This window comes from Apium graveolens, chromosome 9 (assembly GCF_009905375.1).
Source record: "Apium graveolens cultivar Ventura chromosome 9, ASM990537v1, whole genome shotgun sequence".
Lineage (NCBI taxonomy): Eukaryota > Viridiplantae > Streptophyta > Magnoliopsida > Apiales > Apiaceae > Apium > Apium graveolens.
This window is the reverse complement of record NC_133655.1, coordinates 198,381,576-198,388,929: the sequence shown is the minus strand read 5'-3', so window position 1 is coordinate 198,388,929 and position 7,354 is coordinate 198,381,576.

Here is a 7,354-nt window from a genome sequence, read left to right as displayed (position 1 = left end):
TGAAAACCTCAACATTGATAGTGATTCTGATGAGGAAGATGAAGTTGATGCACAACAGACATTAAATGAAGAGACTACTCAACAGGAAAATCATGAAAATGGAAACTCATCTCAAACACCTGAATTTGAGAGCACAAATTCAAGGGGAGAAAGAGAAGAAGGATCCAACAGTCATACCAACAATAAAGAATATGATGAAGGAACAAGTCAACAAACTCATACAAGGAAGTGGGATAAAAGTCATACCAGAGAAGCAATTATTGGTGATCCTACTGCTGGTGTGAGGACTAGAAGTGCAACTGCTAATGATTGCCTACATGCATGTTTTCTATCTCAAGTAGAACCTAAGAAAATTGATGATGCTCTATTGGATCCTGACTGGATATCTGCTATGCAGGAAGAGCTGAATCAGTTTGAAAGAAGCAAAGTTTGGAAGTTAGTTCCTACACCTAAGAATAGAAGCATTATTGAAACAAAATGGGTGTTCAGGAACAAGATGGATGAAAATGGTGTAGTTACCAGGAACAAAGTAAGGTTGGTTGCAAAAGTCTACTCACAAGAAGAAGGAATTGATTATGATGAAACTTTTGCTCCAGTTGCAAGACTTGAAGTGTTAGATATATTTGATAATATCATGGTTAATATGATTTATGTTTAGTTTTCAGATCTTACTTAAACAGGATAAATCAGTACTTACTGGAAGTCAGGACTTAAGGATATCAGTACTTATAATATCAGGAGATAATCGTCAGAAGATGGATATCAGTACTTAAGTACTGAAGGATGTTCAGATAAGGACAGTAGCTGATTAAAGGAAAGAAGATCGAGATAAACATAAGAAGAGATATGCATGAAGAAGGAATTCTATGAAGAATAGAATACTTGGAAGAAAAGATATCTGATTGATATATTTTAGGAAGCAGAATTATATTCCATATCAATAAGCGATTATCTTGTAACTATGTAGTATATAAACACAGACATGGGGTTTACACTATAAGTGTTATTATATTTAAGAAGATTATTCATTGTAACCCTAGCAGCTCTCGTGATATTTGTTCATCACTGAGAGGTAACAGTTCCATACTGTAACAGAGTTTATTGTTTCAATAAAGTTTGTTTTCTGTTACTTGAGATATTAAAGTTCGATTTCATTATACTTTACACTGTATTCACCCCCTCTACAGTGTGTGTGACCTAACAAGTGGTATCAGATTTATGTTGATGATATCATTTTTGGGTCTACAAATGACAGACTTTGCAAGAAGTTTGCCAAACTGATGCAGTCAAGGTATCAGATGAGTATGATGGGGGAACTTAGCTATTTTCTGGGCCTTCAAGTCAAGCAGAATGAAGAAGGCACTTTTATTTGTCAAACTAAGTACACCAGAAACTTGCTGAAAAAATTTGGAATGCAAGATTGTTCAAGTGCATCCACTCACATGGCCACTGCAACAAAACTGGATAAGGATACTGGTAAATCAGTAGAAATTACTGATTATAGAGGTATGATTGGCTCTCTACTCTATCTAACTGCTAGTAGAGTATGCTACCTGTCTTTGTGCAAGATTTCAAGCAGATCCAAGAGAACCTCACTTAACAGCTGTGAAAAAAAATTTCAAGTATCTTAAGGGAACAACTGATATGGGATTGTGGTATCCCAGAGAATCAGATTTTAAACTAATAGGTTACTCAGATGCAGATTTTGCAGGTTGCAAAATTGACAGGAAAAGCACAAGTGGAAGCTGCCAATTTCTTGGAGGCAGATTGGTTTTTTGGTTTAGCAAGAAACAAAAGTCAATTTCTACATCAACTGCAGAAGCAGAATATATTGCTGCAGGAAGCTGTTGTGCACAGATTCTTTGGATGAAGAATTAGTTACTGGATTATGGGTTAACATATTTCAAAATCCCTATTTACTGTGATAATCAAAGTGTTATTGCTATGACAGGTAATTCAGTTCAACACTCTATGACAAAGCACATCAACATCAGGTACCACTTCATCAGGGAACATGTGGATGAAGGTACAGTGGAATTGCACTTTGTTCCAACAGATCAACAACTAGCAGATATCTTCACAAAACCATTGTGTGAAGCTACTTTTACAAGATTGGTGTAACACCCCCAGATCCGGGGTCGGGGATCCGGGTCGTCACGGTCTTTCTTTCCACAATATCACTTCACTTAATTAATAATAATAACCTTATGCTGTGACCCCACACTAACACACACCACAACCCGTTATAGTCTCAGAGATGAAATTGAAATAAGTACAAGTCTTTGAATCCACAATTTAAAAGTTATTACAACCCAAAACGATTACTTGATAAATTTACAGTTAATTGCCATTATTTGCCACAAGTTATAATTATACATAATTGATTCTCAAAAGTAGATGGTCTGATCTACAATAGATCTACCTCTGCAGCTATAGCAGCTACAACATCATCGGGAAGACGCGGGACGCTTCCCACGCGCTTGCGCTGGGTCTGCTGGAGTCTGGCCATCTTTCCTAACTGTTGTTGTGTGATGAAGAAATAAAGCAAGAGTGAGCCTTACAGCTCGCAAGATAATATATAGTGATAACAATAATATAAGTATCTAAATGGATACTTACTAGAATCTTTTATCATGCGTAAGATAATTATTTACTAGATATAAGTAAAAACAAGGGATGAAGTTACCAAATACTTCACTATACTTATATCATTTATAAAGCTACTTGAACTACCACTGTTCAAAGTATAATGAGCTTTTACCAGTTCATCACATGGATGAGACTACAAGACAAGATTTGAATAGATTAAACCTTTGAAATATTATTAAAGGAGATGAAGTTATGATATACTTCATTAAGTTCTGATATATATATATATATATATATATCCACATATACATCTTCTTTATACAATTTCCTGAAAACCTCTGTCATGTAAAGTATGAACAGAATTGCAATATCCAATAAATTTGGAAAGGAAAAGAATTTGGCATAAACCAGATATCTTGCTGATCAGGAAAAGATGCCCATAAGTAACATTTTCTACTAGTAGATGGACGAATTCCCCACTGGTCATCACCCTGGTCGTAATAGGACCTTATGCTGGACTGCCACTCAGCCACTTATGCATTTGATGGACTCCCACTGAGCCACTTACACTATTATGGACGCCCACTGAGCCCATGTTGCTTATGCCGACTCAATAGATGGACTTACTTCCCGAACGTTGGGTAAGTAATCAAGTCATTTACCAAAACTGCAACCGTGTTGCGAATATAAAATACACCACAGAGCCGGATCCCTCAGGTTTTGAGCGAGTATTTAAATCCCCTTAAAAAGGAAGATCTTAATTATAAAAATGAGTTTTGGGATCCGCTCTAACTTTTAAAAATCATTTTGAAGACTCGAAAACACTTTATAGAGTGTTTGGAGTAAAGCTGATTTAATGAAGTAAATCAGTCCCCATAATATTTAGAAAATGACTGAATATTATTATTTAAATAATATTCCCATAAAGAATAATCTTTATAAAAATAATTGAAGTAGAAGTTTTAAAACTTATACTTGAAACGAGTATTAAATAACCAAAGATATACTTATATGAAAGTACTATCTTTATTTGAATAATCAAAAATAAGTTTGATTATTTACACCTTATTCTTTAATAAAATAAAGAACAAATCTCAGCAAATAATCGGAGTCATAGATCCTCAAATGAATATTCAAAAATATTCATTAAATAATATAAACTGAGTCATAAGCCCTCGAATGAATATTCAAATAATATTCAATAAATAATATAAAGGAGTCATAAGCCCTCGAATGAATATTCAAAATAATATTCATTTAATATAAAAGAGTCATAAGCCCTCGAATGAATATTCAAATAATATTCAATAAATAAAATAAAGTTAAAGTTATCGAATAAACCTTATTCAATTAATAGTTTTGAAAACTATGACCATATATATATATAAGTATATATATATATATATATATATTTATATCCATATATACAAAATCTACTCAGGATCCTCGACTCCCGGTTTTAGAAAATGTTTTCACCTTTGGGTCCCTGTACTAAGGGTATATACAAATTACCGCTATCCTCTAGCATAGGTATTATCAACTGAATCAACAGATATATATGGAAAGAATGCGAATCAGGCAGCATATATATATATACCATAACAGCATGCTTCAATATATTGCAACATTTGCTAATTAACCAACATGCATCTATCGCAAGATAATGCAAATACATATATTCATCACAACAACAGTTATAACGGGTAGAAAACTTGCCTGAGCGACTTGGGGGTGAAAAAGGCTCGGGACGAGTCTGGTAACCTATAAACAACAAGTAAGTTGGAATTAAACCAAAGTCACTTGTAAATCTATACTTTAACTAACTTAGACTCTAACGCTTGTTTTGCGCTTACTGATTCGCTTAAGTCACTCGGGTACCCTCGGCTCCACCATTTTTAATAATTTAACCTTTACGAGTTTTAAGGCGATTCCTTCGCGAGTGTCTTACCAACTGCCTAACACACTTACCATAAATGTTTCATACATTAATTAACCCTTTTTGGTCTTTAACCTATGTTTCAAAGTAAGGCGAGGGGAAAAGTTTCGTTCGCGAAATGCCGTTACTTGAAACGGTCGTTTCTCCTAAACCGTGCATCGGAATCGAACGAACTACATATCAAACCGAAGCTCGTAACATGAGCTATCTAAACATGGCAATGGTCATAATCTAGCAGGGGGTTCTCGGGTCCTAATGTTATGCACAAAAATAGTCTAAAGAAAATCGGACGTTACGACGGCTATGTTTACGCGATTTCCCAATTTTAAACCATTCAAAACCAACCCAATTCAACCTCAAATCCAACATACAACCAACATCCATCCTTATCACATCATAAAAACCCCAACCAATTCAATTTTAACATTCATACTTATGCCTAAGCTTAACTTTAACCATTCTTAAGTTCTTTTAATCAAAACAACAACATTTACCATTCCAATTCAATACCATTTCAAATCCCAAACTCTAAATCACAACATCAAGCTACAATATCACCCTACTAATCAAAATCATCTTATAATACATAGGAATCTAGGGTTTGGAGATGATATACCTTCCTTGAAGTGGTGGGAGGAGCTAGGAAGCCTTAAGAAGCTTTGAGAAGTCTTAGGAATGCTTGGATCTTCAAGGAAAACAAGAAAAATTTCAAGTTAAAAACTTGAAAACACTATTCATAGTCTTCTTCTTTGATTAAATGAAGAAGATGGAGAAGGAATTGATGGCTTAAACTCATGATATAGCCCTAACTAAGCATGAAGATGATTAGGGAATTAACTCACCAATTTAGGAAGCTTGGATCTTTGATTTTTGAATTTCCTTGCCTTTTGAATAGTAAAAAGCCGAGAGCTCTCAAGAACAAAGTCTTGGTTCTTTTTGATTTTGATGAAAAATGATTTTGCTTGGCTTGGTTGACTTGTTTTTGTGTTTGATTTAGGTTGCCCTTGAATTTGTGTGGTTCTCATTCAACCACACCTCCTTCTTTCCCATGCCATGCCTATGTCATGTTGTGATGTCATCTTTCCCTCTTTGTCCTCCTCTCATTGGTTGGGTGACATCACTCCCTCTAATCCCTTTGCTTAACTTCCTAATCGTTTGCCTAATGACCGCTGATCTGTTATACGGTTCGCTTAACTTTCGTTTTCGTTTATCGTTTGAAGGATCATACCCGGGATCTTATTACTTAGGTTCCCTTAACCTTTCTCAATATATTATATTCCTTTTTATGATCCTCTATTATAATCCTTTAATTTAAATCATTTTTATCCTGTTACCTTATACTCAATCCTTTCCGTATCTAGTGGATTTCCTGGAAAAATCCAAGTGTTCGGAAATTGGATTCTGACGATCTTTACATACACTTATATACCACATAGAGTACTAATAATATCCCAGAAGATCAATAACAGAACCCCTACATAGTGTGGCATGAAAAGTTTTCTCATTCAGCAAAAACACTATTCACAAGGGTTACAAAAAGTTGAAAATTTTGGGGGTTATTACAGTCTCCCCTCCTTAAAAGGATTCCGTCCCGGAATCAAACAGAAAACAAATTGGGGTACTTTTCTAGCATTGCGCTCTCTAGTTCCCAAGTTGATTCTTCCACATTATGATTCTGCCATAGTACTCTGACTAGCTTGATCACTTTGTTCCGAAGCACCTGCTCCTTCTTATCTATAATCCTTACTGGTTTCTCCATGTAAGTTAGATCTGGCTGCATATCCACCTGCTCGTACTCCACTATGTGTCTGGCATCCCGATGATACTTCCTTAGCATTGACACATGGAACACATTATGAACTTGTTGCAAATTAGGGGGTAGGGCTAGCTCGTAAGCTAACTTTCCAATCCGTCTTAATATCTCAAAAGGTCCAATGTATCTTGGGCTTAGTTTTCCTTTCCTTCCGAACCTCATTAATCCCTTCCAAGGGGATACCTTTAGCAGTACTAAGTCCCCGACTTCATATTCCTTGTCCTTTCGGGCTAGGTCTGCATATTTCTTCTGTCTGTCTTGGGCTGCTACAAGTCACCCTCTGATAAGATCCACTATATCTTTGGTCCTTTGGACCATTTCGGGTCCGAGCATCTTCCGCTCTCCTACTTCATCCCAGTATAAGGGAGATCGACACCTTCTTCCGTACAGGGCCTCATAAGGCGGCATTCCGATGCTAGCATGAAAGCTATTGTTATAAGAAAACTCGATCAACGGCAAGTGATCATCCCAACTCCCCTTAAAGTCTATTGCACAGACTCTCAACATATCCTCTAGTGTCTGAATGGTCCTTTCACTCTGCCCATCCGTCTGGGGATGGTACGCGGTACTCATATTTAACCTGGTCCCCGCACAATCCCGAAAGCTCCTCCAAAATCTGGAGTTGAACCTGGGGTCTCGGTCTGAGACAATGGACGCTGGGACTCCATGTCGCGTCACTATTTCCTTAAGGTAAATGTCCACCAGTCTATCGACTGTGTATCTCTCATTGATAGGAATGAAATGAGCTGACTTTGTCAGTCGGTCTATAATTACCCAAATGGCGTCATGATTGGCTTTCGTCCTTGGCAAGCCTACAACAAAATCCATCGCTATCTGTTCCCATTTCCATTCGGGAATCTCCAGGGGTCGTAAGAGTCCACTGGGTCTCTGGTGCTCTGCTTTTACCCTTTGGCAAGTCAAACATTTGTTTACCCATTCTGCTACGTCCCTCTTCATGTTGGGCCACCAGTAATATTCCTTCAAATCCCTATACATCTTGGTACTTCCCGGGTGAA